Source organism: Olea europaea, chromosome 9 (genome assembly GCF_002742605.1).
Source record: "Olea europaea var. sylvestris chromosome 9, O_europaea_v1, whole genome shotgun sequence".
Classification (NCBI taxonomy): Eukaryota; Viridiplantae; Streptophyta; class Magnoliopsida; order Lamiales; family Oleaceae; genus Olea; species Olea europaea.
In genome coordinates, this window is record NC_036245.1 from 306,358 (window position 1) to 319,933 (window position 13,576).

Genomic DNA, 13,576 nt, shown 5'->3' on the forward strand with positions numbered 1-13,576 from the left:
GCCCTTTTTTTTTTTTTTTTTTTTTTTTGTAGCTTCTTTACATGTGTTTTTACAATGAGTTGTACATATACGCATACACAAAATTATATGCACAAAAAACTCAATGTGAAAAATTAATGCAAAGTTGTCCGTTTGGAGACAGTGTTTAACAAAGGTTTAAAAGAATCGACATAGAATTTTTTATTTATTTTTTATTTTTAATGAAAGATTTCAATTTTAGCATGAAGGCTCTGATACCAAATGAAAGCTCTGATATCAATTGTTAAAATTTAACGATGAATATGCTAAGATACAAAATCACATAATTATAAATTGATGATTCAAATTCATACTTGCGGAAGACATGGTTGATATGAATAATAACATCTACATCTTCCCCTCCTTACTCCTCACAAAGTAGCAGTCATCAATGGGGCAAACTAATAAAACAATATGGAGAGGAGAGGGGACCTAGCCTTTATATAGAAAATTATTGAGCCGTCCCATTACGGCTGAAACTCTAATTAAGGTTTACATATATTTTCGACCCACACACTTAAAATTACCATATTATATTAAGAGGAAATTACATAAATCCAGGTATTTAAATTTTCAAATTCAAATTTCAATGGTAAAATTTACTTGTACAAAACCAGGTATTATATATATAATTCACCCAATTCAATAGAAAACCCTAAATCATTTCCCCCATTTTCAATCTCGTCTCTCTTCCCTCTCTCTTTTCACAGCGGTAGAGACGTTGCCGCTACATCTGAAGACTAGCATCGGTTTCGATGTGAGACTGGCGCCACTGCAAGAGGCGCAACAACGACCTCTACCCAGGAACACCACTACTGCGCAGAGATACACCAGAAGAAGAGAAGTCGCTGTCAGAGTTTCGATGCAATACCTTTTCCTACGGCGTCGCGACTTCAAAGTCACACCTTAATTTGAGCGCAACGTTGCCCGACGTTGTCATGGCTATGCTCACAGTTGAATCACAATGCCGCTTTTGAAGGTTTCTAGGCATTGTACAGTGGTTTTCTTGTGATTTTTATGGCATGTTTTGTTGCAATTTTGAGGTTGTATAGTGTGTTGTGGTGGTGGTGGGTTTGTGATTCTTTGGTGGGTGTGGTGTAAATGGAGATAGAGAAGATGGTGGTAGTGGTGGTGTGCTGTGGGTGGTGTGATGTACGATAGTGGTGTGTTGTGGACGTGGTGGTGTTATAGGTACAGTGGTGTTCATGATGGTGGTGACAGGAAACGGTGGTGCCCAACTATTGTTGTGTTGTTGTCGATGATGTTGGTGGTGGTTGATACGGTGGTGGTGATGGGTGGGGGTGTCTGTGACCAACCATTTAACTTATTTCTGACAAAAAATTAGGTGTCTGTGATTAAAAAATAATTTGTGATCGGTGACTTATATGACTCAAAGAAAAAATGTGACTTATGTGACCTGTAATTTAAATGATCCATGACCTCAAAATAATATCTGACCTATAAAATGTTTGATTTGTGACCACGCGAAATAATTTGTGACCAATTAATTTAACGATATGTGACCAGTAAATAAATCTGTGACCTAGAATTATGAATCTGTGCCAATTAATCGTGTAACTGTGACTTTATTATCTTTATTTAATAAATATTTTTAATTAATTAAATATATACTTGATTTTTGAATTTTCAAACTATTTACCTGTTTTTTGAATTCAGGTAAAGATGACACCTGAAATGTGAATTTTTCCCTTATATTAAATACAATCCATAAGGTGTAAAAGTCCCAATTGATTACTTAAAAAACTCAATCCAATCGCAATACATTATGAGCCATACATCTAACTCGTAAGATAAATTAATCAAATGTGAAGCTTACATTAGAATTATTCCAATATTTTATGCAACATCCTTCATTGGCCCAACAAGCCAAATTCCAAATTAATTGTTATAGGTAAGAGCTTCTCCAATTACAGTAATTTTTCATTAAAATGCAAGACCGTAAGATGTAAATTTACTTGTCAGCCTTTATTCAATCAACGTACATCTTTCCCTAATCCCTAACATTGATCACACTAACATTACCTTCAAAGTAAAACAACTAATGTATTGCACGAACCACTAGTATTTATTAAAAATGATGAATGATATGGTGTAATTTCCACTTGCGTTATTGGCTTTGGTCTAGGGCCAAGCCTGTGCATATATGACGAACTAAATTTGTTTTCATTGTTCTTTGTAAATTCGGAGTCAACTAATGTGTGTCTTGTTTATGTAAACAAACAAATATAAATGTGTGCAATATGAAACCTTTCCTCTTAATGAATTTTAAAATAAAAACTTGTCTTTTAATAGCACATGGGAATTCCTCACCTAATTTATTTTCTTTTGTTGTAGCTTTATATTTCATCATCATTTAAAAGAAAGAGGCTACTTTTTGTATGGCTATAAACTCACCGTGAGATGATAAGAAAAGGCAGAAAAAGCGAAAGGGGTCAAGTTAATGGATAACTAATAGCACCGCCATCAAAGGCAATATAATAATTGTTTATTTTAGATATGGATACGACAATTAAAGTGAGAATCTAATTATTATTTCTATGAGTTGACTGCCTTTTTAACTCTCTTCATGTTTCATAGTAGTTTCCTCTATATCTGTATAACAATAAAGCTCCTTCGCCAGAATTTATTTGCCCATTTGGTTGATATTCACTTACATGCGTGAGACCCGTATGACTTAAAAATACAAAAAAAAATAAAAAATGGGACCACCCCTATTGTGAATAGCAGTCTGGGATGGTGTCAAACCCTTTCTATTACGATAGCATGGTTGTCTGTATAATCACTAACTCAAATAAATAATAATTGATAATTCAAAGTATTGGAAAAAGCCACTCAAATAAACTTTTTGGACAGGGCGCCACATGGTGCCCCCTATTGGAGGGGCGCCTGCCAACCTAGCATTTCTCTAAAGTATTTGCATTATCCTCTATAAGGGGTTTGGATTTATGAAGACGAGCTTGACACTATGTGACATTTATTTGAAAGTTTTGAGAAGAGAAGAATAGACAAAATTTGTTTTGAGTTTTAATTAACCGTTACTACTTTTTTTTTTTTAAATTCAATTATTCTTAATATACGTATAAGAATAAGAGAAATTAATGGTAAACTTTGGAGATATGGTATGTGCAAAAATTTTATTCTTAGTAAATTTGAAATTGGTTAGATGCTGGATTTAAATAGAAAACTAAAAGGTTTTGAGTACATTTTCTATATATTCTAGACTCTTATCTGGGGTCCTATTTGAATCAAGTAACTTTAAACCTTTTGTACCAAACAACAACCTACTTCTAGAAATTGCGGCTGGAATATTCGAAATAGTGATTCCACTGTGCCAACATAAGAATCTACTTTAAAATAATTAGACAGAAACGAATGAAAAGATATTCAATAAATATATTAATGGGATGAATTAGTGGCTTTTAACTTTTTGGTCCACCGTCTCAGAGTGCAAAAAAGCGTAAATTAATGAATAAAGTTAGAATCTCACACCTTTTTAGTACACTAAATGATTAATATTTGTTTCCTCTTTCTCTGAAAATGATAATTACAATATTTGCTTTATCCTCTTTTAGGGAACCGATTCTTGAAGTTGAGATTGGAACAATGTTACATGTAGTGCACTACATCTTTTTGAATGCTTTGGAAGGAGGAGAATAGAAACAAATTGATTGCAAACTCATTCAATAAAATTTATTAGCATAATACTGCTCACTGGATAAAGCAAAAATTCAAAAAGATTTTGATTGGATCTTTTATTTCTATGGACAAAAGATTGAACACTTTCAGTTGTTTGGTTTGAAGAAATCATAGTCGACATTTAAAGAAGAAATTGGAAAATGCAAGAATTTATTTAGTTCTCCGCATTCTAGAGCCTTCTAGGATAAATGATTGATTTGCCTCCACCGACATTGAAGGATTAAACTTTGATTTTCCAATCTCTTAATGTTCTTTGCCTTTAATCACAATTTGTTACGTCAACTTTGTCAATATTTCATGTCAAATTTCTCTATTTGAGTAGTTTAATTGTTCTTATAATTGTTAGATAGAAACAAATAAAAAGATATTCATGTAAGACCAATTAATGTAGCCGAAGTAATATTATTAATGAAAGTGGCTTATTATTACTGAAATCATATTGACCATTGAGAAGTGACAGTTTTATAACTATCTACTTTGATAGAAAGTGAATAGTTTTTTATGGCCCATGAAGTTGCATCCTTTTCTGCATATAAACGTGAGTAGAACCCATCAAATTAGTAAATTCAATTATAGAGAGATAAAGAGAGAGAATTGTTTATTTATTTTACTTGTTTCTCTTGCGCATATTTGAATCTTTCAATTATTGCCATAGATCAAGACATGTTTTTTGATAAATTAAATTTATATGTTAAAATCATGAATTCTATAGATTTTGGTATTAAAGTTTAACTGCTTGCTTACATGTGGCATCAGAGGCAAGATTAAGGAATTCTTGATTTTCCTTTATAGATTAATGTTTTCCACTTATTAATTATTAATTTTTCTTATCGATTTATGGATCAATGCCTAAAATATAAAATATAATTGGACCTGCTATTACTTGGAAAATCTGCCTTCTCTGGATAAATAAATCAGCATCGGTGATTGATTATTTTGTGAATTCAAAATAACCTTGTGAATCAAGAGCCATTTTTTATTTTATTTACACTACAATCATTACATCAATTTCCATTTTTCCACTAAATGTCAAATTTGTGCTTCTCAAACTAGGGAGTGTCGTACAGTACACCGTATAATCTCGTGCCATATGTGTTGATTATGATTGGTCTGGGGAAAGATCATTATCTGATTTTTGCATTTAAAGAGATAAGTCGAAGTTGGATTTTGCATTTAAAGAGATAAGTGGTTGTAACGTGTAAAAAATTGACTCATACAAACTAATTAATGGAGCAAAATCAGGGCAGAAGTATGTTTCATGTACAGTACCGCAGTTAATGGAGAAAAGGCACTAAAGTGCATCATTGTTATGTGCAATAATAATTATGTTTTATGTTTAAATGTATTTTCTTGAATAAATTATAGATAAGTGGAAATCAAGCGGTGAAAATGATATGATATACAGCTTTGACTTAGAGTCTACATGATACAGATGTAGTAACCTTTTTAATTAATTATTACTTTAATAGCCTGCTATAAAGTGTATTCCATTCGCATATAGAATCTAATTACGTGAAATAAAAGAATTCTTATAGTCAAGTGATGGATTTATTTATTTTTTCTGGCTAAACAAGATCATGTAAATCTGTAAATGAACATTAAGCGATAAATGTTATATTTATGTAATTAATGTTCTTATAGTCAAGTGATGAATTTTTTACTTTTTTTTTTTCGTGGCTAAACAAGAACATGTAAATCTGTAAATAAACATTAAGCGATAAATGTTATATTTATGTAATTAATGTTCGTTTAATGTTGTTTGTTAGTCATCAAAGTGGCCAAACATTATGACATTGTGAACACTAAATTACATAATTTATTTGTCAATTACTCTTGATAGGTACCAACTTATAAAAGAATGTGACATTAGCATTATTGTTGTCAAGAATATATTAATGTTCATAGATTATAAAATTGTTATGGATCGTTCAAAAACTAATCAATTAATTTTATTAATCTTGAATATGATCGTGATTGATTGATATACTTAGTTAGATGTGTTTTGTATATCTAAACATGTTTGATTAGAGTATATTTAATTACCAATTAAGTGAAATTAAATTAGCATCATTATATTTATTATGATGGTATAACATAGTATCACACAAAGGAGACACTGTTGAAAATAGTCACAGTGACATCATCACGATGACTGCAAACCACCAACGCCATCAAACGCTACAGCAAATCACCACACCATTAGCAACGCCACCTATGCACTGCAGCACCTGTGAACAGTGAACATCATCACGTGAAGTTCAGTAGAAAGACGGCTCCGTGCGTATTGCGATATAAAGATACATCATCACCATATCGCGTAGCAACAGATCACAACAGCGTCATCAGCAGTGATCTCCATTGATGGCTTCCGGTAGTTGCAATGGAATGGATAGAAGGTGGAATAGAGAGAGAAAATCGATAGTAGAGAGAATGAAAATTATTACGATTTTGGGGTTGGTAGGTTATAGGTTAGGTGGGATGAATATATATATTTAATTTTGTAATATAATTATTAATGTTTAAAATTTTAATTATTATTTGATTTTTGAAAAGAAAACTTGTAAATCTTAATTTTGAATTGAAAAGTTTAAAACTCTTGTTGACTGTAATTTCCACTATTTCTTTTGTAATTATATCTAATCTTACAAGTGAACACATTATATCAAAGCTAACATGTACTAGATATAATAAAAAATTATGTTACCCCTAAGTCAAACATATTACTAAAATTAAAACAGTGATGATAAAAAAGAACTCATTCTCACATTTCAATCTAATTGCTCGACTCGCGAAAAACAATGTGAACTCGATTCAGTCTATGGCTCATCTCAAAACAAGCCTAAAATGCCATAAACTGAACCAGATTGAGCCAAGCTTGCGAGTGACTTGGTTCATTTGTCACCCAAGGAAATGATAATCTTGCAATCACGATTTTGTTCTTATCTCTTGATATTTGTGTTTGGATGGACTTATAAGCTGGTCTACCTAGTTTATAAGTCAAGAAACGTCCAAATATGTTGGGCATGAAAAATGTTTATCTTCGAAGAAAGAAAAGGATAAGAAGCATTGTCAAGTCCCCATAATTTTCATAGAATAGAATTAATTATTTTATATAATATATTTTAAATTTTGGAAAGTTGGGGGACTAAAGTGATATATTTATTTATATAATTTTATTTGATCCAAATATTTAGATTTCAATAGGGCAAATATAAGTATATTAATATAAGACTTGTTGGATAGCTCTTAATTAATCATGTATATTACACTAAAAAAAAAATCGATTCGGAAAAGTTAACTTCAAGATATCGCAATTTGAAGTTGTTAAAAATTAGTTTCTCAATTCAATTAAAATTCTAGATGCAAATAGGGTTGTGCCACGTGTATGAAAATATTTTATTCTTGATTTTAGGTTGTATACATTACTTGACAGTTGTTGGGGATAAATTGTTTATTTTTTTTTCCCTCTAGGATAATGATTTTAGTATTTTGGTATTGTGAAACACGGCACTCGTGGTTTAGTTCGACCATAAATTTATCTTCATTTTCAACTTTAAATACCCTACAATAGGTTTTATTATTTGCACAACAGAACATAAGGCAAATAAGTAGAAAAATGAAGATTTGGAACGTGATTTTGGTATTGTATTTCAAAAATTTCATTTGATCAAACGAGGTGCGGTTGTTTTATCCGATTTACATTGTTTATTTTCATATTGTTTAATTATTATGCTTATGAATGTTTAAAGATATGATATGATATGTATGTTATGGTCACTCGGTACCAAATATATGATATTTATTGAGCTCTTACCGATTTCTAAAAATATGATAACAATATTATATTTTAACACATGTATTTAGATATTTTTATTTGGTATCGCAGCATTATTTTTGAGTCCTACAGAGTATTTCCATATCCTCACCCTTTCCCCCTACTCCTCACATGTTAGAACGGATTGTTAGTTGGTGGGCGATGAGGTGCAGTTGTGATGCCAGAAATTTTGGAACTCAATAATAATGATTCGATGAAAATTTACTATATATTTTATTTCAGCATTTGTTTTAGTTTCGTCATCATTGTGGAAATTGTTATTTAGAGTGAACATGTTTATTCGGTTATGTTCTTATACGTTTCATTTATCATTGGTGGAAAAAAAATTTCGTACAAGAGGTTTTATTATTTGGACAATAGAACATATACAAATGCATACATACGGAAAATAAGTAGAAAAATGAAGATTTGGAACGTGATTTTGGTATTGCATTTCAAAAAATTCATTTGATCAAACGAGGTAAGATAAAGAGGTGCAGTTGTTTTATCCTGTTTACATTGTTTATTTTCATGTTTGTTAGGTCTAAAAGTATAATTGGCGATTCTGTGGACAAAACAAGCTAAATTGTATAATTGTAAAAGTCAGGGATTTAATTGAACATTGGTGTAAAAGTCAGAGACTTAGGGTGCAATTTATATAGATGAGGTAAATTAGTGTTCGAATCATTGAAGGAGTCTAAGATGTCCAAGAAGATCACACAAGATCATCAGAATGCAATTAAAAGTCTAAAGAATATCAAAGAGCCGCACAAATTATGTTCCGAATTTTTAGTCATAACTTGCAATGTATTTTTCACATAGAAAACGTTGTAATTTGGACAAGGATATTTCTAGAAGAATTGTATTCCTTTGAGTTATCTTTCCAACGCAACTTGAATCACCTCAATCAGATAACGAAAGAGAAAGTTATGATGAAAATACTGACGACTATTCATTGTCGCTCGCTTCTCACTGGCATTTCGCTCGAGCGAAAAAAACAGAATACCTCTCGCTTGATTCTCGCTGGCTCTCGCTCAAGCGACACTCCTATGTGGCAAAAACCCTATTTCGCATTTTTGAAGTGTTTTACTCGAGCCATACCACCTAGACACCTTCAAATATAAATAATCAAGCCCTAGGACGAAATTGAAGAGGTTGCTACATTATTCTTTCATTGCAAAAGATATTCATAACATCTTTGAAGAGATCTAAGGTGAAATTAATTGGAAATTTCATCTACATCAATTTTGTGATTCGGCAACCATTGTTTTGGGAAAAAACATTGAATCTACATAACCTAAAACATCTCACTTTCTTAATCTATTGAGGAATGGACTCTTTCATTGGAGGATTGAGAGAGGTGGATTGAGGCACAATTACAAGCACAAGAACGGACGGTTCTTGGTGTTCCACTTGGTGATACAATCAGTTAAGGACTAGGAGGTTGTAGTGGACAACAGATTGGGCTGTAGGAGGTATATCAGGAAGTCTAGCAAGAGGCTAGAAGTATCTATAGCAGTAGATCGTGAGACTAGAACAGCGGGTCTGAATGGGTACGGAGTTTGGTATAACTTGTACTTGCTGAATTGGTATAGTGAAGGTAATTGGCTTGGTTCCGAAGTTTTACCCACGTTGGGGTTTCTCCATCATCATATTGTTTGTTATTTACTGCTTTGCTTCATATACAAACTGAGGCATTCCAACATAGGTTAATTGACTTGTATGATTAATCAACTAGACAACTAATTCAAGTGACTTGTTGCTTTAGTTAGATTAATTCCACACGTAAGGTCAAATTGGCTAAAGTGAAATCTAGAACGTAAACTTGGTAACGCATAAAATTTGAACTTGATACTGTATCACGTCAGTCAAACATTCTAGCATATCTAAGCGTTCTAGGTCAAATTTTTTTTCAAGTGGTATCAGAGCCTAAAATCATGTCATGACCTTAAATAGTCTAGGTGAGTACCTTATTGAATGTGCCGCCCCACTTTGATGGTAGCAACTATGCATACTGGAAGGTTAGAATGAGAGCATTTTTGAAATCCATGGATGAGCGTGTCTGGCAGAGCGTAGTGAATGGTTGGTTTGCCCCTAGTACCACAGTAGATGGTGTAGTCACTCCCACCCCCGTAGAAAACTAGTCTAGAGCACAATTGGATAGCTGTAACTTTAATAGCAAGGCCATACATGCATTGTTTATGACTGTGTCCTCTGAGAAATTTAGGAGAGTATCTATGTGTGAGGTAGCTAAGGATGTTTGGGACATTTTCAAACCACACATGAGGGAATCCAGGTCGTTAAAAATTCTAAGTTAGAAATGCTGATCAGTAGGTTCGAGGAAATCAGGATAAGAGATGATGAGATATTTGATGTCTTTTATGCGAGCTTAAATGATATAGTGAATTCTTCTTTCAACCTAGGTGAGAAAATTCTCGAGCCCAAGATAGTTAGAAAAATTCTTAGATCCTTACCCGAGCGTTTCAGGCCAAAGTCATAGCTATTGAGGAAAGTAAGGACATAGACACTATCAATGTAGAGGAGTTAGTCGGATCCCTCCAGACCTATGAGTTGACCTTAGACAATCCTGCTAAGGAAAAATCCATGGCCTTGAAATCCACTAGGAATAACCGGATGGAATCTTTTGATTCAGATTCACCCAATGATGAGGAGATGGCCTACCTAACTAAGAAATTTTGAAAAATGTTTAGGAATAAGAAGATGCCTCAAGAGAGACAAAAAGGTGGCCCAAATGAATCTATGAGAAAATCTAAATCCGTATAATGCCATAACTGTCAGGGTTTCGGTCACGTGAGGAATGAGTGCCCTAGTGCTAAGAGATTTGAAGAGAAGGCTATGAATACTACTCTCACTGATGACGAGTCTAGCTCGAAAAATCAGAGTGAAAAATCCACCCGTGAGAAGAGTGGAAAATATGTGGCCTTCGTTGCTAGGGGTAAAAGTGGATCTGATTAGGGGAGTGAAAGGACAGAGGACTTAGATAGTAGTGAAAATTCTAGTGATGAGAGTGGAAGTGTGGAAGATCTAGAAACAGCCTATGATAGGATGTATGAGGAAAGCCTCAATATCTTAGCTACTAATCAGGCAATAAGCAAGAAAGTGAAAGAGCTTAAGCTAGAGAAGGAACAGTTAGAGGCTCGTGTTAGTGATCTCACCAGTAAGAATGAGATGTCCTCTAGGAGAGTAAGTGAGCTGACCATTGTGAATGAGACCTTAGCTATTCAGGTTAAACACCTTGAGAGTGAGTTAGAGTTGTCTAGGACTCAGTTACTTGCCTTTCTAGCAGTTCTGAAAGGCTAGATAATATTCTAGGAATGGGCAACCCGGCTGGTGATAAGGGAGGTATAGGTTTTGATCTGAATGTTGCTAGTGCATCACAGACCACCTTTGTTCGTGCTACTGACCAACCAAATATTGTGACTAATCCTATACCAAATGTTGTGGAAACTTCAGGACGTAGGTCTACCAGACGTTGTAGGACCCGTCGGCCTAGGAATAAAAATCAGCGTAAGCATATCACAGGTCCTAAGTTTATCCCTACATGTTTTCACTGTGGAGAGTTAGGTCAAATCAGCCCTAAGTATCATCACTGCCTGAACAATAGGAAAGACTTGAGCTTGAAAAAGAACAAAAAACAGGTGTCTGTTAGTCAGATTGGATTCCTTACTGATCAAGTGAATCGTTTGACTCGATTGGTGACACAGTTGTCTGGAAACAATCCTTGCTCTAGACAGGTTTGGGTGAAGAAAAGCGATTTCCCAAATTTGGTTAGAGATTGTGGTGCTCTTAAAGGAAAGAACACTTATATAACTACTTGATTAGGTATTTTTGATGCATGCTTGGCTCTTAATTGACATATAGTTGTTGCATGCATCATATGTATATTGTTTGTTTTTGTTTTGTTGTTTTTCATGCATGATTTTCACCTACGAGTTTTGGCGCATGCATGTTTATTTTTGTCTTTATGTACTTGACTTTATTTTATTTTGTATGTGGAGCATTCATTTTAGGAAAAATGAAAAACACAAAAATATTGAAAATTTGAAAAAGACAAAAATAATTGGTTATGGAAATTTCTATAGCATAACACATGACTTGGAGTTTGCACGTTATATCATGTAGGAGCTAAAATTGATAAGTTGTAGAATAATTTCCATTGCTTGGTTAGGTCTAGTTGGATTAATATGTATAAGTGTCTTCATGTATCATCTGCACTGCACATACTCTGAATTTGTTAGTGGGACACTACCGTATGTGTGAGATTTGGGATGGCTGTCACATGTTGATGGTTTGATTTTGAACATGAATTGACCAATTTCAGTAGACCTTAACCCAAAAATTTCCCTCAATTTTAAATGCTCATATCTTAATGTTCTTCTTCGGGGCCTATTTGACTCGAGCAATTAAGTCTACGGGGTCTCTTAAAACCTGATGCCCATAGTCAACTGACTTGGGTTAACCGGTCTAAAGCTCGCTACAGGGGTCATCTTAATCGCCTAATGGAGAATAACCTGCACTGAAGATAAAAAATTAATGAGTTGGAGAAATGAGAAAAATATGATGAGCTGAAATACTTTGAAAAATTGAAAAACAAATAAGCTCATAGTAAGGGGGAGATAAGTNAAATTTCAACATTTTTCGCGACGGTGTCGGAATGGACCGAAATTTGGCAGGTTGATCGGAAACAAATATTACGTCGGGGCCAACATCGTCATTTTTCGCGACGGTGTCGGAATGGGAAGAAATTTGACAGGTTGACCGGAAACAAAAATCATGCCGGGGGCAATTTCGTCATTTTTTGCGACGGTGTCTGATTGGGCTGAAATTTGGCAGGTTGATCGGAAACAAAAATCGCGCCGGGGGCAATTTCGTCATTTTTCGCGACGGTGTCGGAATGGGCTGAAATTTGGCAGGTTGATCGGAAACAAAAATCGCGCCGGGGGAAATTTCAACGTTTTTCGCGACAGTGTCGGAATGGTCCGAAATTTGGCAGGTTGATCGGAAACAAATATTACGTCGGGGCCAATATCGTCATTTTCGCGACGGTGTCGGAATGGGCAGAAATTTGGCAGGTTGACTGGAAACATAAATCCCTTTGGGGGCAATTTCGTCATTTTTCGCGACGGTGTCGGAATGGGAAGAAATTTGACAGGTTGACCGGAAACAAAAATCATGTCGGGGGCAATTTCGTCATTTTTCGCGACGGTGTCGGAATGGGCTGAAATTTGGCAGGTTGACTGCAAACAAAAATCACGTCGGGGGCAATTTCGTCATTTTTCGCGACGGTGTCGGAATGGGCTGAAATTTGGCAGGTTGACTGCAAACAAAAATCACGTCGGGGGCAATTTCGTCATTTTTCGCGACGGTGTCGGAATGGGCTGAAATTTGGCAGGTTGACTGCAAACAAAAATCACGTCGGGGGCAATTTCGTCATTTTTCGCGACGGTGTCGGAATGGGCTGAAATTTGGCAGGTTGACTGCAAACAAAAATCACGTCGGGGGCAATTTCGTCATTTTTCGCGACGGTGTCGGAATGGGCTGAAATTTGGCAGGTTGACTGCAAACAAAAATCACGTCGGGGGCAATTTCGTCATTTTTCGCGACGGTGTCGGAATGGGCTGAAATTTGGCAGGTTGACTGGAAACAAAAATCATGTCGGGGGCAATTTCGTCATTTTTCGCGACGGTGTCTGAAATGGCTGAAATTTGGCAGGTTGATCGGAAACAAAAATCGCGCCGGGGGCAATTTCGTCATTTTTCACGACGGTGTCGGAAAGGGCTAAAATTTGACAGTTTTATAAGAAACAAAAATATCGCCAGGGGCAATTTCTTCATTTTTCGCGACGGTGTCGGAATGGGCTGAAATTTGGCAGATTGATCGGAAACAAAAATTGCGCCGGGGGAAATTTCATCATTTTTCGCGACGGTGTCGGAATGGGCAGAAATTTGGCAGGTTGACTGGAAACAAAAATCATGTCGGGGGCAATTTCGTCATTTTTCGCGACGG

At 34.9% G+C, this 13,576-nt stretch overlaps 1 pseudogene; it reads left to right on the forward strand.

Annotated features, from left to right (window-relative positions):
- Window positions 1-13,576, forward strand: part of LOC111400087 — a 61,255-nt pseudogene that overhangs the window by 40,868 nt on the left and 6,811 nt on the right.